The sequence below is a fragment of the Bactrocera oleae genome, chromosome 3 (genome assembly GCF_042242935.1).
Source record: "Bactrocera oleae isolate idBacOlea1 chromosome 3, idBacOlea1, whole genome shotgun sequence".
Lineage (NCBI taxonomy): Eukaryota > Metazoa > Arthropoda > Insecta > Diptera > Tephritidae > Bactrocera > Bactrocera oleae.
Genome location: NC_091537.1, coordinates 86,386,764 through 86,410,697, shown reverse-complemented (window position 1 = coordinate 86,410,697; position 23,934 = coordinate 86,386,764). Strand labels below are relative to the sequence as shown.

General features: G+C 31.3%; 1 protein-coding gene across 2 annotated transcripts in view; it reads right to left on the bottom strand.

Annotated features, from left to right (window-relative positions):
• The window catches only part of LOC106616925 (chaoptin), a 244,135-nt gene that overhangs the window by 216,618 nt on the left and 3,583 nt on the right, over positions 1-23,934 (bottom strand). The window lies entirely within an intron of this gene.

Sequence of the window (23,934 nt, the reverse complement as noted above, 5' to 3'; positions counted from 1 at the left end):
GTTGACCATTCGTTGCCCTGCTATCCTTTGTTATTAATATTAATTGCAGCGCTGTGGCCATTAGTTTTATATATGTAGCTGTATGTGTATGTTTGTGTGTTGCAACTGCAACAACATTAAATCTGTTGCATCATCAGCTTTGTAAATGCTTATAAATTATGCAATTAATGGCCGATAATATTAATTAGATGCGCTTGAAATGCAACCTAGCATATAAATTAGATAAAAATTATGTAAATTAATCGGTGTATGTAGTTGTGTGTGTGTGTGCGTGAAATTAAAGAAGGAAGGTTATATGACATTAAATACTAATACAAAATTGTAGAATTATATGTGAATGTTAAAAAATACATACATGCATACTAGGGTGGAGCAAAACAATTTTTTTTTTGCTAAGCCTAAGGGTAAAATCCGTTGATGATAAAAAAAAAATGTGGACAAAAAAAAATTTTTTAACATCTAAAAGCGGCGCACTCAGTTTTAAAGTAATTTTCGAGTTAAAATTATTTTTGGACAAGAAACAATTTTTTTTGGTTAAAACTCTTTATATTAAAGCATGTTGTCGTTTAAGAATTTTTTTTTAAACAGCAATAATGGCCACAAACTTTTTTTTTAAGTTGATAACTTTTAATTGCTCTTCACTTATCAAAAATTTTTTACGAAATAAAAATTTGAAAATTTACTTTAAAACTGAGATTTAAAAAAAAATTTTTTTTGTCCAAAAGCTTTATTTTTTTATTATCTACAGATTTTATCCTCAGGCTAAGCAGAAAAAAATTGTTTTTGGCTCCACCCTAATGCATGCATTAATACAAATACACACACCCCCATACATATATTATATATATACGAGTATATGAATATGGTAATGGATACAACTACATAAAGAATACTAAATTATAAATAACACATAAATACAAATACCACTTATTTACACTATATTACACACGTATGTATATGCGCATTTAGACAAATATTTAGATCTACACACATTCAAACATATATAAAGGTGTGTCACAAAAAAAATTTTGTTTACTTTTTTTACACTTTCTACTCTAAAAATATGTTTAGTGGATACCACAAAAAGAGTTCTATCCAACTATGAGCTCATAATAATAATAAGCAGAAAATTATTAAAGATATTATAATTATTTTCTGTTAATGTGTTATAGAACTCATGAAAAAAAAACAGAAATATGCCCAAAATTAATAAAATTTTATTTGTAATAACTTTTGAACGGTTAGGTTTACAAATACGAGAGACCAAATATTTTTAATGAAATAATAATTACTGAGATATGCAACTTTCTTTCCAATAATAAAGAAAATTATGGAAAACTGTAAAACGAGGGACTCTCCATTTAATACTAACAGCTCATACTTGAAGTAATATTGCTTGATTAGTTTACCGAAAAATTTTTCTGAGTATAAAAATATATGTATTATCGATTTTTTTTTTACGCTCCTTCACATATATATAACGTATATTCAGTTAGTTGTATGGCAGTCCCAGATATATAAATATAAACATATAAACAAACTAAACTATACACATACATATATAAAAAAAAAAGTAAAAATACATACAATTTCGTACACTAACACTCATATGCCTACAAACAATTAATAATATATCAAATGTCGCAGCTAAAAACTCGCATGCAACAATAATTAAACGCGCCTAAATTGCCGCAACATAATATTCAGCTCTACATTGTTTCGAGTATCGTCTGCATGTTTGTCGATTTAGGCACGTCATCGTTCGCGGGTCAATCGAGTTCAAATGCTGACCTTACATAATACATATATATTTGGCGTGCCGCTTATGCTTATGACATGCAAATTTTAATCGTTTTTGCGGCCTGTTTCAAGTACTTATTGATTTTTTTTCGTCAAATTAAGCATATTTACCAGATATTAGGTAATTTCACAAAAAAAATCACGCATAAATTATTCGCTTAATTGGTGTGGGCCTTTTTGGGTAAAATTGACAAAAAAGTATTTATAAACATACAAAACATAAAATTTTTTAAAACAAAGTATATTATGTACCAAATATAAACACTTTGTATTTTTTTTAAATTCCTGTTAAAATTATATTATATAAAGCGTGTATGTGGACCAAATATTGAGTAGAAGCTAAAGAAGGCATTGATTTCTGTGAAGGAGCTGTACTAAAGAGATGGATCTTCTTACCAAAGAGTTATGGATTTTTCTGTAAGGAGCTCTCCATCAAACATATTTCAGGCTACCGAATCCCTGTACAATTGTTCAAGCTGAGTTGGCAGCCATCGTTAACCGACTGCAGAGAGGCAATACTAGCGTTGAATTCGCTTACGGTGCGCTTAAAGTTAGTCAAGGAGTGTCTGTCCTCACTATTCATAACATCAAGCAAATCATAGCCGAATCGCTAGAAACTGCAAAGCCGATGACCTTGCCAGATACATAGGGTATGGCCTTGGAACTTTGGACTTCAAGTAAGCTTCGCTGGCGCTGGTCAACAGCTAACTCCGGTACGAACGCAGGATATTTACTGAACTACTATACTCGTAGAAAGTTTCTACTTGCCGCAGTCATAGGAGTTCTCACTGAACATTGCTCAATAGGCATACCTGCGGTAAGTCTAAAAGTCATTCGTATGCAAACTGTCCAAATTGTTTCTTTCGAACTTGACATAGCTGAAATTGATATAAACAGCCTCAACATATTAGGCTCACGGCTCATTGTCGAATCATGAGGGTGTTTATGATTAATATATTGAAGTGCTAGGTATCACAATTAACTGGTGTTCTCAGCTATTCACGTGAGATTCTTATTGGCTTTTGTCATTAGATCGGCGTTGTAAGCTAACTTAACAATTAAAATGAAGAAAAAACACACTAGAGCTCTCTTATCCAGCTCTACTTAAAATGATTTTATAGAAAAGGTAAAACTGCCATTGAAATCCAAAAGAGAGTAGAAGCTCTGTCATGTCACTTGTCAGATTTTGCTCGCTGTAACTATCTTTCTTTTCCTAATTTCGGACGGAGTACGAAGTACATAGAATCCGTACCATATCATACTTGTCAAAATGATTTTCCTATTACCTATTCTCAAATAAGTTAAAAATACTTGCTATGTACTAATAAATCTGACTTTTTTAGTATTAAAATCTCTGAAAAAATTGAGTATTATTATCAAAACTCACAAAATTTCGGCAATTCCTTAACAGCTGCAAATATACACCGAACAACTTAGCGAACTCAAATGCTCAAAATTGACATCAATCACTGAATATACGGTTACACAGCTAACAGCGATTTTGGGATTAACATTCAATTGGAAGGTATTTTAAATTGTAACTATTTTTAACTCATATCAATCTAAAAGTGTTGCTTCAGCTACAAATATTTACTTTACGGTGTAGCCCCATTGGATTACCAATTGTTACTGAATGCTGAGAATCTTTAGTTGTCTTCAGCATTATTTCCTGCTTTTCGGTTGTTGGATATACAAAGTATTCTTAAATATATTTAAGTTTCACTACAATATGTATCACATATGTAATAGCTCCTCAAAATAAAATTCCTCAAGAAAGTATTCCATTTATTCCTCGCTCTCTTCACCTCTCTACTTCTTGCTGTTGGGCGTTTGGACTTTAGCTCTCATGAGTAGTTTATAGTGATGTGGATGATATTTAATTTATTTATTGATCAGAGTGGAAGAATATTTGCATGGGTGTTAGTTTGCTTAAGAGCTATTTTGCATACAGATAACCATTCATTGAGGCCATCTGAATGAGAGCGAAAGAGTAGTTTTACGTTTGTGCTGCAAGCTACCAGCACTCTTTACGTAATAGCTGTAGTTAGTACCTCTACAATTTTACTAGAACTATATTAAAACTAATAGTGTTTTATGCTGAATATTGACTTGGACTTGTAGATTACTTAGATATCGAAGAAGATTTATTAGCTAAGGCCAGCTATAAACAAATCGGAAATATTTTAACATGAAAAGAAGCGTTTTTATTATAAAAGTAGTTAGGTGAAATTTAAGCCATCGAATTTGCAGATATTTTATACAGGGTGGCAAAAGTTTATAAATATATATTATATTATACCTATATAATGTATGTGAGTATCTTTATTTCTAACTTTGAGCATTTGTGACAAGTGAAGGCCATAAACCATCATCAGATTACCATAACAAACATTCTTTATGGCATTAATTAATAACCGATTTCGACAAAACTTTTTGCGAGAGGAGAGAACACAAAAAAAAAAACACACACTCGATACGTGTTCTAAAAAGACAAAGCACCATTTTTGTAAATCGATTCGCTTCCATATAGGCTCGTTTGACTCTTTCATACTAATGAAATCTGTTGATTGGCGGCATTTCGACACATCACTTTGACATTTATTTGACGCAAATAAATTACTGCACAAACACACACACACTTCTCCAACAAATGCTTCAACAAGTATCAAGAAATCAATTTGCCATCTAGGCTGTCATATAAAAGTTCTTAACTACCAATATTGGCATATGAACGCCTTATCCCGCTGCCGCAGTCAAGTGGTCGTGTGACACTTAAGCAAATAGTAATTAAAAATCAATCATAACGGTAATATTTGCACTTTCGCTCTTACCTTAAGCACAGCTAGACGCATACATAGTTATGCATATATGCATTTACACACATATATGTGCATGTGTATGTGTACTGTTGGCAATTTATGCATTTATTTTGTGTTGGCAAGCAGAAAAGTTGCTAACGACTTTTCTTCTAGCTTTATTGTTTCTATTTCATTGCATCATCATTGCTTTTATATTTGCATGTGTGTTCTTGACTTTTTTTCTTTCTTGTTGTTTTTGTTGTTTGCTGTCGAAGTATATTTATTTATTATATTCTTACTTTTACTTCAGCTTTTAAAGCATTTGTGCAGCCTTCTAGGCTTTTATTAGTATTTTATTCATTTATTTATTTATTTATTTAGTCAATGACATGGCAACTACAGGAAAAGTTGACAACGAGCGTGTTTACTGTATTGCGACCCAGGGGTGTACCTCGACTGTTTTTGTGTGTGTGTGTGCGTGTGCATTTGACAAAATCAATACGAATTTGTGTCTTAAATGGTTAGTAGAAATGCGTAATTAAATAACTATTTTTGTTCAACATTTTAGAGAGAAATATATTGTTGTAGAAAATTGATAAAAAAAAATATGATATTTGCATGAAGATTATTTGAAAAAATCAGTGATGGCACAAATTTTATAAAAATTCAATAAAAATGTTGAAATTTCTATTTTACGTCGAAATAAGCTTTTAATGGAGTTTTAAGTTTGTGAGAATTATGCAAGTAATATTATTACAAAAAAAAATCAGAACAAAAAATTAAATCATGAGTTCTTAAAGAGAACATAAAAAATCACTTTGCTCTTCGAATAAAATATTCTTACTTTTTATGGAACATAATTTGCTACAACATATAAAGCTTGCAGTTCCAAGATGAAGCTTTTAAGAAGAGGATATATCTGACTCTACTGACATTTTCAAGCTCCTCATTGCGTAAAAGTTAATTTAAAATAAACTACTTACATACACGTCTGGAAGATTTCATTTAACTTGTATAATAAAAACCAAAAAAGGTTGCCACAGTTACTTAATTGGAAATTATAATAACAAAAACAAAACAAAGTACACAAGCATTAAAAAAAGGTTTCGACAACATTCTTAGAATATAAAAAATTTAGTTGCCAACTGAACTAGAAAAAGGTTGCCACAGGTGCGTAATTAGAAATTATAACAACAAACTAAAAACTATGTATAACAAAGTAAATATTAAAATAAATATAAAATATATGAGCTGCTACTTCATGGAAACACAAAAAAAAATATAGTTGCCACCTGATTTTAAAAAAGGTTGCCACAGGCCCTCTCTTTCATATTACAACAATAAAAAAACTTTGTATAACTTAGTTTAATGCCTTTAAAAAAAATATTTCAACAATCTTAGTTAAATCAAAAAACCAAGAGTTGCCCCCTGTTAACAAAAAAGGTTACCACGCGTACTTAATTAAAACATATAACAACCAAAAAAACTACGTGTAAACAAGTAAGCGTGAAAAGAAATGTTAGCAGGACTCATGGAAACAAAAAAATCTGGAGTTGCCACCTGATTTGAAATAAGATGAGCTGTAAAATTTATTAAGGACTTAAATTCTCTACGTAGTTCCCATATTTGCTATATTTTTTTACAACAAAAAATTAAGTAATAACTGCATATTATTATGATAAATTTTTGTTTCAAATATCGGGTTCGATTATTTATTCTTTTTAGTATATATATAATTGGTATACATTCTAGTGAAATTAAACTATTAAATTTCACGTGCCAATTTCATACAAATTCAACACAATCAGAATGTTTTCAAGAAAACATTTTTTATTCCTCATGAATTTTGAAGAAAAAAGTATTATACAAAAATTATTAAAAGTACAACATCAGCATGCTTGTGATTTTACTTGCACACAAATATTTTTAAAATTTTATGGTTTACCATATAAAAAATGTGTATTCATAAAATGTTCATCATACGCCATGTCGCCCCACGAGAATTTCTTGTCACCTGAACTGTTTAAGCTGGCATTTAATGAACACAGTTTGCAACAAATAAACACATTGAATAAGTTTTGAATACTTTAACAGAAACAAACTACAATTCATATTAAAAACAACAACAACATGGTGCTTATGTGCTTCTTAGCAGCGCTGATACTAAAAATCAAATAAGTAAACGCAAAAACTGTCAATGTTTTTATATACATATATGTGCACATAAACAAGAGTGCATAAATTAAGTAATATAGTGAGCGGCATTTTATGAACTGTAAAATGTGCATAAATTTCTGCGAAAATAAATGAAAGTCTGACAATTTCGGCGCAGCTTTTTCGTTTCAAGGCAGGATAATATTGTTTGTTTATTTGTCGCTGCTTATGTAATGTTTATTACACCCTAAATGAGGTATATTAATTTGTCGCGAAGCATGCAACACCCAAAAGGGATCATCTGATATAAATAATCTGCGTGACGAGCTGAGTCGATTTAGCCATATCTAGCTGTCGGTATATACGCGAATTCGTTCCTCAGTTTTTGAGATATTGATCTCTGAACATCATTTTTTTTCTAATAGGCTGTTTATATATCGGAACCGTTGATATCGGATCACTATAGCATTTAGCTGCCATACAAACTTATCGATCTAAATGAAGTCCCTGTATAGAAAACTTTTTTTTTTGTAAAGATATCTTCACAAAATTTGGCACGCAATATTGCCTAAAGCAATGATATAATACTCGAAGAAATTGTTCAGATCGGACCACTATAGCATATAGCTGCCATACAAACTGATCGATCAAAATAAAGTCCTTGTATAGAAAACTTTTTTATTTGAAAATATATCCTTATAAAATTGATCATAGTTTATTATTTAAGGCAGATTTTCGAAAAGAAGGTTCAGATGAGATTACAAAAGCTTATAGCTGCCATACAAACGGACTGAACAAAATCAAGATACAAATATTTGTATATCCTTTTATGCTATAAATAATACAGATGTGAAGGGTATAACGTTTTTTCTTGTTTTTGCTTACAAATCTACAGTTTTTGTTAGCTAATTTATGCAAGACACAACAGTTTACTATATTTTTACTGCATTTTCGGTTTATTTCTTTCTATTGGCGTGTTTGTATGTGTGTCTCTATAGTACAAGAAGTAGAAAAATATTCAGCATATAACTGTTAACACGTAGTTCAAGCTTTATTTTGCATATTTCTATATCTTTTTCGAAGAATTCTTCTTTAAAGCTTCCTAAAGGTCAAAAGGCGCTTAAAGTCAGAGCGGCGCTACAGTTAGTCATAAAAGCGCTAGCATTTATAAGTACAGCACGTTGCGACAGTTATGTGGCTGCACTTATTTTCATACTTTGTTTTTATGTTGTTGTGCTTTTTTAATACCCACTTTTATTTTTGGGCACATTTCTGCGTAAATTAACAATTCTTTCGGGCGACCATAAAACAAACTCGCGCTTTATTTTTAGGAGGTGAACGCACTTCCGTTGAGTAACCAGGCACATAAATTAATAACAAACAATAAAAATGTACGCATGGTAATTTAAACAAAAATCACGAAATGAGTAACACGCAGGTAAAAAAAAATGGAAAATTTAAGTGGCTGCTAGCGGCAAAGGGCAGTTGCCAATGCCCACGTTTCAATTTGGAAGTCACAGCCAAACTTGTATTGGTGTATGTGTGCGAAGCATATTTTTTTTACTCGTATTCTCATTTGCATGCCAACATATGTTTGTTTGCTTATTTTTACGCTTCCACATATACAAAAAAAAAAAATTGTCACACATACACACACTTGCATTTGTTTAACAAAGGCACAGTACTTGCCAGGCAGGTTTTCACGTTTCAGCTATAACAATTCGTAAATATTTAATTAGCCAATGTGGCTGGTTAGAGTCCGAAAGAGGTTAAGTCACTGCGTGTGGACGAGCATGCTGTGGGTGGAGTTCGGTAAAGTGACTCCCTTCGCTTAGGGTGCTCTTCGCTTTGCGCCTAAAAGCGTGCTATAAATGGAAGAAATTAGCATGACAAAGGGTAAAGTGGAAATGTACCTAATTTTTGGCAGGTACAGATGTACTTAGGTCATGACGACAAATGCAAATATCTATGTACATATGTATAAATGTATGTCTGCACACGAATTATTAAATAAAAGTTATAAAATGCTTTGTATGATATAAAATTTGAATTAAAAAGTGGGCGACAATTAAAAAGTTTTCATATGCCTAAGGTTACGGGGTAAAGACGAATTTTTGGGAGGTGGGAACGAACAGTTCCGTATTTTTAAGTATTATTGGGCTTTAAAAATAATAATTGTAATTGCAAAATTTTCGTTACACAAGTACGAAAAGGTTCACGAAAGGTTCCTAAAAATATTTTTTTGTTTCAATTTTATTAATAAAAATTACTAGATGGCAATATTACTGCTTTAAATTTTAATTTTTTTATTATATTTAGATTATTATGTAAATACCATAACATATTTTTTTCTCGTGGCTGTAAGCTGGAAAAATATTTGTTCAATTAGTTTTCTTATCTTATAAAAACTATCACATGGCAACCCTACTGCTTAAATAAATTCAAACTGTAAAAATTTTAAAACTGTAAAATTTTTTTTCTTTTTTTGATTTTATGACTTTTAGCTGTCATAATATAAAAGCTGTTAAGTTATTGTAAAATACACGAAATTTGTTATTTGAAAACAAGCTCTTTAATTTGTTTCATTATTCTGTATTGTAAATAATACACAAAGTTGGTAACCCTAAATGTAGAAAATCTGGAATTAAATGTTTTATTTATCTCAAGCTCCAGCTCAACTTCCCCTTACTTAATCCCTACATACCCTCAGCTTTAAATTTTTTTTATTATTCAAAGTTGGTAACCCTAAATTTAGAAAATCTGGGATTGAATGTTTTATTTGTCTCAAGCTCCAGCTCAACTTCCCCTAACTTCAGCTTTAATTTTTTTTATTATTCCAAGAGCTGCCAATATTTTACAATAAATCAACATTTTGCAATATCTTTGAACACATTTTTACCCAGAAAACGAATACAGAGGAAAAGCTAATCAAAATATATTATTGAAAAACCAATTAAAACCAATTTTCAATAATCAATAAAACTGCTGAGCCTCGGAATAACTTCAATTATATTTAAATTTGACAACCCTAACAAATATTTAAAAAATTTTGTAATTTTCTACGCCTTAGTTTACTTCAAAATATGCCCAAAACTGGTGTTAAACTTATTTAAAGCATTTATTGACTCGGAATAATTTTCATTAACTTTGCTTTTGGCAACCCCAAAAACATTTTACTTTTTTTATACTTTTTTATTTACTTTTTAATTATTACTTAATAATTTATGCGGCGCACTATTGAACATTTTCCAAATATTTATAGATTTGGCAACTCTATATAGAATTATGTTTCGCAAAATGTTTTAATTCACTAAATTTAATTATTCATCTTTTTTTCTATTTTCCGTTTTGGAATGAAAATTACCAATATATTTTAATTTTACTTTGAAAAGGTTGGTAATCCAAAAAATATTTGTTTTATAGATAAATGCTTGAAATTTCATTAAGCACTATTAATATGTTTGATCGCACAATTAGCTTAAACAGAGAAATAAATTACAGTATTTTATAGATACTCTTTCCGAGTATACACCCCTCAAAATTATCCTAATAAAAATATATAAGAAATTGTAGACTTAGCGGTATTCAAAATAAATATTTTCTTTAAATTCTTCACACGCACTAACGTTTTTTCATTAATACCCGATGAAAACCCTAACTTTAATATTTGTTTTTTATTTTGTTAATTAGACAATTGGTGAAAATATTGCCTTTCTCCACGCTATTGAAAATAAATTATTTTGTGGCTTTGTACATTTACAATTCTGTTGTGTGGTTAGGTGGCAACTCTTATCGAATAATATGACCCTAGCAATCTTAACGTTATTTATTGGCATTTTTGACAAACATTCTTGAAAGAAGATCTTACCAAAAGAAAATGTTTTAAAAATAAATACATGATAAGTTCAAAACAGTCTTAATTGCGATAAAGAATTTAGAAAGTTGGCAACTTCCTGTTGGAAGTTACATTATTTTTTTATTTAAACACGTAAATAATTTTTTTTTAATACCTTTCTTAATACTGGAAATTCTTTTAGGATTAAAACAACATATTTTGTTACTGTCATATTTCAAGCATGCGGCAACCTCATTTATTTCAAAAATACGAACTTAGAGTGCCTGGAATCAGCACGAGAATCCTCGACCTCCATTCTCAACTGGACCTAAGGTTTCAGCACAAATCCATTACTAGGCATACAAGTATTGTAAATTCACTTGCTTTATCCGACTAAATAATTAATGCAAATTTGCAAAGTAAAACTCCACTTCGCCTGCTCGCGTCCAGTCAACAGCGAAAAGCTACCACATCTACAAAAAAAAAACGGTAAAGCAGAAAAAAGCTGAAGGAAAGGTCGTGAAAAATCGCGACACTACATGCCACGTAGAGCCATAAAACACAAACACATACATGCACACATACACTCAAACCAAAATACCAAAATACCTATGCATACAAAGGATTACGCGATGTAATTGTATGTATGTGTATGTGTGTGCTTGTGGGTTTCATTTCATTTTCGGCAATGTTTGGCAACAGTGGCGCATAAAAAAGTAAGCGACTTCGCAGGTCAGCCCTTGAAATTCACTTCCTAACATTGGTTTTGATTTATTGGGCGGCATAACAACAATACATGCCTTCGCGCGCACCACTCCTCCGACGCTCTATGTATGCTCTCGTGTGCGGCTCACATTTTGCAAGCTGAAATTGAGTGCGGAATTCGTAAATTGGCAATTGCAATTCGAGTAGCGGCAATAAAATGGCACTCATGCGAAATTACCGCCATGTCGGCTTATTATATTGGCGGGTTGCTGTTTTTTTTTTTTTTTTTTTTTTGCAGGGAGAGTGAAAAGTGTAATAAAATCAAATTGAGAAGTTCGGTGTGAAGCGTTAGAGAATTGCATATATAATATTATTAGGTTTTTTTGTGTGCATAAAATAGAATATACTTCGTGTGAGACGATTGAATTTGGTTATTTGAAAAAAAATATATAAAATTAAGGTTGGAAATTTTTAGTTATAAAAAATCATAATATATCAAACAGCATAAATTATTTAAAAGTATTTTTGAAAAATATCTCTAAGTAAATTTCAATCGAACGCAAGTGATTCGGTAATAAATTATTTTTATTTAGCAACTCTGTAAAAGGTTGTTGGGCTGTGGTTTGAAAATTTTGAAATAGTGGACGTGGTCTCGCCACAAATTAGTATTAAAATGCATATCTCACAAACGACAAAAACTATATCGACGAAGATGTCCATGAAAAAAAGAAATCGGATGATACCCCGGCCTACCCCATATAACTGTTCTGTTGAAGTTGTGATACTAAATAAATACAAGCGTTAAATTATTATTATACAATATTATCATCCTACTTAATATAGCAAAGCATTCAAATATTTGATGCCAAAATTGGACAGTAGGCGTGGCACAACTCACCTTTAGAAGAAATCTTATACCCGAAGAACTGCTCGATCAATTTCAACAAAATTTGGCATATAACATTAACATGATACTCGTATGTCATATTTGTGAAAATAGGTAAAATTGGAGTAAAATCACGCCTACTTCCCATTTAACACAATTTTTAATTCCATGTAACTCTTTCAGCATACCGTATTTAAACCAAGCCATTGACGTTATGGAAACATAACTTTGCACAAAATCGTACCATAAATTCAAAAGCCCCTAAATACCTAAGTACCTCTCTTTGATCTTTTATTGAAAATATCGGCCAACCTGTGATATAAATATGTGTATATAGTATTAAAATTGAGAGAGAGCGTGATAATGTACCCTTATATTAAAATTTTGTAGAATCGGGTCAATATTTCATCTAGCCCCCAGTATACCTACATAAATATAATATATGTAAAAACAGATTTTCGAACTTCCGGTTGATTTTATATCGCATGTATCGGTCAACACGTGAATTATCTGAATGGAATTCAGAGAACGTCTCTGTCTAAAAAAAGGCTTGGCTTTATACTTAAAATGGACAAACTTAACTCTTACATCCAAGTGATTTAATGCATTACATATCGATCAAACTGCGTGGAATCTTATCCTAAGTTAATCGTTTCTACAAACAACGATCAATCGTTTTCAATCGTTCAATCGTTTTCAATGAGCTCAGATAACATATCAAAAAAGCAACAAAGCGGCTATTAAAACTAATAACGTTTATCGTTTAAATTCTGACAGTGATACTTCAGTCTCAGTCAGTAAGTGTTAATAGTCGCTAGTTTCTATCTTCCCAAATAAGCTGTTGCCACTTCTAAAGTAGAGTCCAGTAGAATAAAGAAAAGAAAGAGAACTAATTTCTCATCAGTACCAAGGCACGCCGTTAGTAACGTTATTGAATAAATTCAATTCGCGATAACAATGGCGGACGTTTGACGTCGCAACTAGGCATTTAGGCAGCCCATTGTGAAACCACCGAGACTAAAATTCTTTCAATCTCTGATGACCGACTAAGTTCAGCAGAATTATTTTTATAACAATCGGTTGTATGCAAGATATTTATTATAGTTGCCTGTTCTGGATGATTTTGAAAAATGATCAGCAAAATATCAAAATACATATGTATAAATATATTTTACTTGTATATGCATCAAATTTCACTCAGATATCTCAATGTCTTGCGAACAAATTTGTATAATGCCTAAACGCTAAACTTTGCCTTGAAATTCGCTGTATTTAAACCGGTCTTATACCCATAGTTTCTTATGCAAAACTGATCAGAACGAACCGTAGAACATTTTCCGCATATGCGATCTTTCAGAGTTTTTGATAAAATTACTGCAAAACGACCCGCTCTGATGTATACCCCCAACCTGGTGATGAGCTAAACATAGAATTATTCACTACTTCTGGCTTTACGCTATATCCACTGTGTTCAGGAATTAGTATTAAGTATGTGTTTTTTGTCTTGTTGATAAGTGGTGAATTTAAAAAGTTGAAGCTAAAATTTTTTTGGAATACACCTTGATTTTACAAAGTACAAAGACTCAAAATTTTAGGAGGTTATATAAAAGAAACAAATACAGTGATTTGAGATTCTGCACGCAAGAGAAACTGTTGCATTTTCCTATCAAAGACTTCACTGACGTTCACAAAATCAAACCCTTGTTTTTTTATGGCTGTTACCATAATACAAAAAAAAAACTTGTATATACAGTTCTCATATACGCAGAAATTTCTGACCAATCCTATTCAAGCTTTACTTAAAACAGTTTTCTACGAAGCCAAGAAGGGAAAAATTAATAGAAAATTTTTTCTAGGAGTCTAGCATTTGTTATAAAGAAATACTTTCGAAAAAGCTTGCGCCTAAATGTAGGCAATGCCAAATACATACATAAGTCTCGTATACAGCTAAGCTACCACCCAACGAGATATTCGTTCGTGTAAGCCATTAAGTCACACAATCCGTCACTAATTTTACACAGCACTTCCGCAACACATTTCTCAACTTGCAATATTTCATGCGTTGAAATCAAAATTTAAATTTCTACCAGTCGCACTTTCAGCCTTATTTGTAGCCATGTAATTTTTTCTCACTTTACCCTCTAATTGAGACACATATTACAGCAAGCAACATAACTTCACAGCTGCTAATCACCAAACCATCGCATTCAAACTACAGTTCCGTGCGAATACGAGGGATCGTGGCGTGATGTGCGCGCAGAGTGCAAACAAAGCAAAGAATGTATGTACCTAGTCGTTGCAACACACCCACAAGCTCCATATTTCTTCTTGTAAAATCTTAATTTACTTTTTACATGGCTTCTCAGTTTTCTGTGCAAATGTCATTTACTTCACCTACTCGGCATATACGAAGAGAGTATGACCAGTGGACACGCAAAGTTTTGGTTAGCATGCAAATTTCATTGTAATTTATAAACGCTTAAGTGCGCCTCAAAGTATGCCATGCCAGTAGAAAGCGAGTCAAAAGAAATAGAAGCATTAAAGCAGGGTGAGCATGTGTGTGTGATGTCTCAATATATATACACAACAGTTGTATATATGTACACACTTGCAAATATACTTGCATTATATGCATATTTTGTTGCTGGCGCTTTCAGATTTACGTGCCAACCATAGCGAAATTTCGCATTTTTGTTCATTTTCGTGTTGTCCGTTTCTTGTTAGTGGCAATTTTGACAAAAACAACTCCAAAAGACCAACACAAATATTATATAGCGTGGAAAAGTTGGTGTGTTCGAAATAAGAAACTTGTTAGCAATACTGTTGCCTACATTTAGGTATAGAGTAGAAATTTTGGTTTGCCAGTAGAGAAAGAAAGCTAACTTGAAAAATTTCCACAAATTCGTAAGTATAATGTAAAACAGTGCAGCATGTAACACTATACGGATATACATATATGAAGACACTTGTATAAAAAAGCGGCGACACACCTTGTCAAACAAACGTAGCAAAAATACCTCTTTGTGGTATAAAATAAAACTAGGTGCACCGCAAGTCAAGTTAAAAGCAAATTTCTTAGGTACTCCTTTAAAGTTTCCTTAACCTTAAACGGTTAAAAATTGTGAATTCTTCTTCTGAACTTTAAATAATAATAGAATTACCATTTACTCGTATAATTTAAGTACGCCAAATAATTAGTTATCGAGAATTTATTTAAATATTGCTCCAAAATGTAGGCAACGTTTCTTAATACTGAGGATATAATTAGTAATCAAACAGAGTTAAAAAGTCAAAAAAGTCAGAAACAGTAACGAATTCTATTCAAAAGAGAAGTGCAAAAAATCTGAATTGCTCACAAAAGAAGGCAATAGTATTTCAATTATTTCTTTTTTTAATTTTAATGTGATCTTTCAATGAATTATTAATACGAATTATATTATTGTATTTAGATAATTAGAAAGTCAAAGATAAAAAAGATTACTCGTAATTCTCCTAAGAAAAATTATATAACTAAAAAATTTTACAAAATCTTTTTCGCAGTTTTTATGCAGCAAAGAAAATTAATTTTTTCGAGACGAAAGCCTCTGCAGCTAGTGCACCTTTTATTTATTATTATTATCTAATAAATAAAATAATTTTTTTAAGTCTAGGATTTATGCGAAACAGAGCATTATTAAAGTAAATTTTGCATGCTCCGAAATGTAGCGTCCTTTGAAGATAGTTTTGAGTTCAAAATTAACTCAAGACTAAAGACTTAAAGAACATTTTTCAAAACTGTCATATATATAAAATGTTCTTCTCTTTAATGTAAGCATTAGTTTTAAAAAAGTAATAATATAGTCGCCTAAAGTTAGGCCAGCAAAATTAGCCATATCCACTCAACAGCTTAGTATTAACGGCGCTACAGCAGACACTAAATGAAAAGTGAAAGGAAGTCGGAATGTTTTCTATAAAAATATGCTAAAGTCTTTCAAAAAGCGTAATTTCAGAAATATTATTGTAAATAAAAAATCGCTTCGAGCTAAAAAAAACCAAAATTAAAAGGTCAGATAGTACGCTTCACAAATCTGTAAAATATATTACAAAGCAGCCATAGCGCAAAGTGCAATGCCCAGACGTTGTTGAAGTAAGCAAGTCTTTTAATTTCTCTACAGCTAGTTGCTATGTCCTTTTGTAGTACGAACTAGCCCATATTTGCTTTGTCATGTTTATTTGCTGCTTTTTGATCAGAGGTACTGTGCTTGTGTTTGTCTCAACACAAACGTGTGACAGGCTGCACACAATACCGTTAACTGGGTTAGTACTAGGGACTGTTGTTTACACCTTGCGCATGTTCTACGCCTTGTTTTCTTTATTCCTTCTGTTGTTCCGAAAAAAAAAAATATCGCAATGGAAAATTATCTTATGAACGCGTAAATGTACGGAAGATAGTTGTACTAGGGTCATCATTTGCAATGTCTGAGACTTGGTGGACTTATCAAAAATTTTGTGTGTGAAAGTTAGCTGAACAAATCATAGCCTGAAAGTTATTGTATTCGAAAATATAAGTCAAAAAATCAAAAAAGCAAAAAATTAGAGAAATAAAGCAAAACCATCCCTTAAGTACTACCACCTACAATAGAACTCCGTTGTGCATGTGGCTGCCTTAGAAGAAAAGGTGTTTTAGTACTGAATCATTGGTATAATTTTAAAGTTTCGGCCAGGACAGCTTTCGAACAACACCCTAATGTACCACTAACGCCATATTTTTATACAAAAGCCTGCATTAGAAATTTGGTATTACCGCTGTTGACACTTTCTAATACTGTCAGAATGTTTCAGAGAGTGTTTTTACGAAATATTTAATCAAATTTGGCATTTTACTTCGATAGTACTGATTTTCTGTACGTATGGTTTTTAAATATTTTTTCTTTTATTATTAATTTTCTCCCAGGTAGGGCTATAGACTATTGGACATCAATAAAACATATGAGTGCCATCAGCATAAAAAAGCCTAGCTTGAAAGCCTTGCCTTACTTAAACAAGACGAGATCAACATAGAGCAGTTGTGTACATAACTAAATAACAAGTCAAAGTCTTACATCTACTCTTCTGAAAATTTGTAAGAACCAAATACTTTAATGGAAAAAATTAAATTAACCCAAAAAATTGTAAAATTTAAAAAAAAAATTAGAAAAATTTTTAATTTGGAATTTTATAAAAAGCAAAAAAACAAATTTAAAAAAGTAGTTTTACTATTAAATAAAAATCAAAAAGTATAAAGATACAAAATAAATAATTTAAAAAAATTTAAAAAATTATGGAATTAAAAAGAAAAGATATAACTCAGAGTATAATATTACGAAAAATGAGAAAACACGTTAACTATAATGCTAGTTTTAATACGCTTTACAAATATAAAAGCTACGTTACAAGAACTTCATTCGGATCGTCCAATTATTATGACAGCTATATGCTATAGTGATACGATCTTAACAATTTCTTCGTAGAGTCCATCATTGCCTTAGATAAATATACATACCAGCTTTCAATTTCAAAAAGTTCGTACTAGTTCGCATATATACAGACAGACATGGCTAAAGCGACTCAGCTCGTCACGCTGTTCATTTATACATATATTTTATAGGGTCTACAACGTTTCCTTCTGGGTGTTACAAACTTCGTCATAAACTTAATATATCCTCACGGTATAAAAATTTATATAAAACAAAATAAATTTTTAAAAAAATATTTACTTAAAAATAAGAAACAATAATATATAAAAAGTGCTAGAAATAAACTTGTTTAAAAAAAATTGTTTAAAATTACAAACAAAAAATTTTGTTATAATTTACAAATTTTATAAAAAATAAAAAAACTTAAATTTTTTAAGAATAAAGCACAAAAAAATTTTGGATAAAAATATTTCAAACTAAAAATATAACGACTTTTATCGTTTAAACGAAAGTAGTGTTCTAGATTTGTGTAAGGTAGTAAATGAAAAAAAAATTTGTAACTACAACTACAAATAAGTTTTGACATAAAACATTGTTCAAGTGTACAACAACAAAAATTAGAAACTAAATTCAATTTCAAAACTTCTGTAAAAAAAAACAATAAAAACGGGAAAAATCATGTTCTACATAATATAGTGAATTGCTCTAAGCAAAGACTAAATTATTTAAGTTTTGTACTTAAAAAATACATAAGCTAAAAATATAAAGTTAAAGTTTAAAAAAATTTTTTTTTGTTAACATTAAAAAATAAAAAAATAAAACAATAAATTATATTACATGATAATACGATGCTAAAGCTTAATAAAACAGTATAAAGTTTTCTATATAATTTTTTGGGATATTCAGGACACTTAGAAAATATAAAAAAGCAATTTGTGATAAAAACATTTGTTTTGTTTTAAACAAAAATTTTGCATATTTATAACAAAATTTTATCTGCAAATATTATTTTAATTATGAAAATTAAATACTTTGTTTATATAGTAATGAGCAGTGAAGTTTTTAGTTTATAGCTCAAGCTAACAAATGGCATAGAACTTTTAATTTAGCACCCTAGTACAAAGGAGTGTCAAAAGACGCCGAATAAATGAGCAAACACAAAATCGTACAAAATCTTCCACCTACAATACTTGAACATATCCTCTGCCACCACTGCATAACTACTTGCTCTATCACAAACACACACACGCTCATGCTCAGCTGTGTGCTACTCACTTAAGTGGTCTATTGTTTAGCAGCAAAAGCAAAAGCAGCAGAGATAAGATATAAGACATTGTACTTAAGTGGCGACACGTTTGAGCTTCGCATTGTTTTTACTTTGCGCCACTTTCTTACACATATACACACACAAATATTAGACTATACGCTCTTACAGTGAATATTCAATTTTACCTCGCTTTCTTTTGCAGTTTATTGTCATTGTTTTTGGTTTTGACGGCTTTGTTGCCGGCAAACGATTGTGTACGCCTATTTCATGTCTGCCACCTGCCGTTTGCTTTAGCTGCATTCACTGTTGTTGTTGTTGTTACTGCTGTTGAATAGCGGCAACTTGGCACACTTCCGGTATGGAAGCTATACATTTGCAAATGTCTGCCGCACAAGTATGTGCGTGTGTGTGTGTGACTGTATTTATATGGCCCTTAGTGCTGCACTTGTACACACACACATGCATACATAGAAGCAAACATTTGTTAATATATGAGTTCATTTAAGTAGGCAGTGCAGAGCTTCCTTCACAGCCTTGCGCGCCAACAACAAACAATAGTTTCGGCGGCGCAAAAAGTATGATTTGCGCATAAATTGCCACACTGCAACACACCGCACTTTCGCCTGCTCCGCTCCCATATGATTTTCAACACTGTCTAATATACATTTTAATTGCATCACATTACAAATTATACGAGCTCATGAGTACGTGGCTGGCATTAGCTGCGCGACGACTACGGAGAGGCAGCAGTGAGAGTAGAGTGGACGATATGCAGATTCCTGTTGTTGTTGCTGTTATATGTGCGTCTGTTTGTATGTCATGGTTGACTGCAGATTCTGTCAGATAAAGTTAAGGGCATGCAGTTGCTTAATAGAATGTGTGAGTATGTGGTTGAGCTTGTGAAGGATGTACGAGGCAAAGGTTGCGAGTTTGCGGAAGTATTTACACAGTGCAATGACTTGCTGTCACAATGCAACTGCTGTTTGTTAGTTTTGATTAGGAAATTTGCAGGAAATTGTAGTTTTGCTGGCAGTTGAATGTTTTTTTTTTACAGCAGATTCAAGAGCTTTAGTTTGTGCGAAAATGTTGGCTGAAACTTGTAATGAGCTTAAATTTTAATGCTGATCTTCGGCGCTCAGCACATCTCAAGGACCCGGCAAGCAACGTAATACTTTGATTGATTTGCTAGTAGCCCACTTGGGCTAAAAATGGTGCCTTATTACGTTGAAAATAACTCCTTTCAACAGTAGGAGCGATTTGATTCCTTTCTTTTCTATATCAAGCTCTGTCTAAAGCTTTTCACTATTGCAAAGTTCAGATCTGCAGTACGACTTAAGTGACGTGTACATGGAGGGAAACAAATTATCATCTTAAAAATTTAATTTACATAGGTATATTAAGGGTTTATATACACTTGGGAGTTTGAAATAATCGATTGCTTGTATATCGAATGTACGAATATTTAAAAATATTTTTCGAAAATTAGTAATCAATCCGCAAATAGTTTTAGAACAACGAATTTAATTTAGATATTTTTTTCTCGAAACGCTGTTTTCAGAGACGGAGAGTTTCTCCAAAATGGCTGAACGACTTATATCTTTTAACTCAAAATTTTAACACGACCTTTTTTAGATATATTTATCAGGTGATGATCGAAGGCATAAGAATTTTGATAATAATTTCGTTTTTTTAAGCCACTCTAATATTTTTCATATATTAACCAAATATGCTATTTTGAAAAATCGCGATTTTGTCAAAAAACAATTTTGACTATTCCTTCAATTATTACCTGAAATATATCTAAAAAACGTCGTGTAAACATTTGAGTCTACATATTATGCATCTACTATATTAATAAATATATATTTTTTGGCTTTGAGAAATGTTCCTCACCTTCAGTCATCTCTTTTCATAAGTGTTACTGGATTTCGACTAAGTGCAAAGGAATTCAAAATGTTTTAAAATAAATTGCCAGTTATTAAAGAGCATTAAATTATGTAAACTTACAATATTTTTTTTAATAAATAATATGTAATTTCAATAATTACTCAATTATAAACAATTTGTTAACAGTTACTTTCTTTTGAAATGCCCTTTATGAATATTTCGAACATGAACAGCTCTCATATACGTTTACTACTTTTGCAGACTTTGAGAGCGTTTTTTTCAAATTTTGAATTTGTCAAAAATTATATTTTCATCGACTGTAATAAATCGAGAAATGGTAATATATGAAAAAAAGAGAGTAAGACTGGTTAATTTTGTATTCATCGACAATACTCACTGCCATATGTTGCCTGATTTAAGTGGTCTTATGTAATTAGCATGGCTTTGTTGGATAATATAGACTAAATAATTATAGTTCTTTATTATATATTGATATCCGCGGTTTGGAGCACAATTTTTTAAAAACAAAATACTAAAGAAAAACGTGCTAACAATGAAGAGCTTAAATATTATTTGTTTTTACTGGCTGCTGGACGAATCATAAAGCTTTAAGTTACGACAAATAGTGAAATGCAGTTCTATAGAAGGAATATTTTAAGAATAGAGTAATAAAAAAATATGTTTTCGCAATGATGAACACATGATATGCATATTTCTGTCCAATAGTACATTTTTGGTAAGGTTTTTTGTAAAGCAGCTATTTCCAAAATTTTTCAATTGTTTTTGGCATATATGGCAAGTTCTTCACTGCGAGCTAATATTTTCTACTCAATCGAAGCACGCATGTTTAGGAACAAAAAAGGCGAAAAATTAAAGCCATAATGATTCATTTGCATCAGAGAGATCAGAAAATTTTGTTACCACTTCGTGAAGGCAAAAATCAAGCGTGGGTGGCCAAGACCCAGGAACAACAGCTTTCTGTTGATTTATAAGCGTATATACAGTTTTTATTTGACTCGCATATATTACTAATAGCAGCATTAATTATTCCCTCAGAGTAGTTTCACTATCTATCTACCATCCTTTTCTATCATATTATCTTGTAACATGCTTGCAATATTCACACATCAGAAGCTAGTAGCTCTAAAACCTTCGTGAGAATTCTTTTAAGATTTGAAAATTATTACAAAATACAATTCTGAACTTAACAAGTCTTTTCAAGAAGAAGCTGCCACTCGCTATCATTTCTGTTTACTAATCTATCCGTTACGCAAAGTTGAGACTATAATGCAAAGGGTGTTGCCTACATTTTGGCGCAATATTACTTACACTTCAGAGTCTAGAAAATATGACATATAAATTACTAACTGAAATTCCCAAAACAGACAGACAGTACAGAATTTTATACTTTAATATTTTAGCTACTGAAAAAAATACCACAATATGTTTTAAGTCGAGTTTAATATTTCTAATATATGAATTATGAAAAGTCTAGTAAAAAATCATTTAAAAGTAGCTTTAGTACGTTGAAGATAGCGTCATGAGCTTCGCTGGAGCTTGTATATTGCTAGCATCAGCCTTAGCTTTGCCTCATTGCGATTTTACCATTATTTATTTGAATAGTTTTAGGTTGTAACCGCCCTATATTCAAAAAGAGTGTCTGCTCCTTTAGAGCTTAGGCATATAGTTCTTTTAGTGACTGCGTGCTAATGAACTTTCATCCAATACAGGCCCATATGTATGGAATAATCTCTATATAAAGTCAATATATAGGGAAAATATCATGCAAGAAAACATTTGTTGCGTAAACTTATTGCTGTTCACAAAGACGTTTTTTTTGGTGACCACTAAGCAGCTCTTTAAGTCTAACTTAAAAGTAATACGCGCGTGTGATATTGAAAAAAAAAATTGAGTACCAAGTTCCGATCTATCACTTAAAAAAAAAAGATTTTCGTAAGACTCACTTAAAAGTAATACGCGCGTATGATATTGAAAAAAAAAATTGAGTACCTAGTTCCGATCTATCACTTAAAAAAAATGTTAACAAGTTTTAGGGCAAAAGGCATAAAGTTTATTCGTTCAGAGCGACATTGACAAATATTCTCAATATTCGTGAATATCGACCACATAATCATTTATGACAATTAATTTCTGAGCGGTTCCGCAGCAACAAAAAATCTAATGAGTTCTACATTCATTCATCAATTAAAATCTCTGACCGATTTCTTTGAATACAAATTTGTGATTATTATGTACTCGTATATAATCAAAATATGAAACAATAGAAAAAAAATGTATAATATGGGCTACACTTCGTGGCAGATATCGCATGTCACCACGAAATACTTTTCACAACTAAAAAAAATGTATTTAAATAAAGAAAACGCTAAGCGAATGAGCTACAGGGATACCTAAAATATTAGGTTAAGAGAAATTGGCTTGATTCATTCATGGCGGCTAAGCCGGTGTCAGTTTTGTGGTGGTATTTTCAAATTGCCAGAAAAATGGGAAAATGTTACAACTTCAGATCGGCTATACTTTGTATAATACTATTAAAAATGTGTTTCTTAAAAAAAAATTCAATTTTGAAAAAAAAATCGCACGAATATAGTTATAGTTCCAACATTTCACAATTAGTGAGTGAATACACTTTAACTGATTCAACTCAATACATTAACGTAAGTTGTTATAAATCCAAATTAAATTAAAAAAATTAATATACGAAAACTTAAAATCCATCTCACATGCCTTAGAGTACGTAAAATGTTAAAATACTCTCCAGGCAAGTCAACTGTAATTATTTCACATATTATTTGTTTCATTTTCAACATAACACCTCGCATTACGTGAACATCGGGTTTCACTCAAGCACTATAATTACTAAAAACCACTAACAATGTTAACGAAACACACCTACCGGCAAGTCAAGTCAGCTGTGTAAGTCAAAGTCAGCAGCCACACCCGGAAAAAGTAACAAACCACGCACATATATACTCGTATATATGCATATGTATGCCACAACCAACCGAAATACTTGAAGCCACTACAACAACATACTACACACACACACACACATACACATCGCAATGCCATAAGTTCACTTAACAACGTTAAGCTTCACCTACAACAATAACAACAAACGAACAGTTGTAAATACAATAACAAAG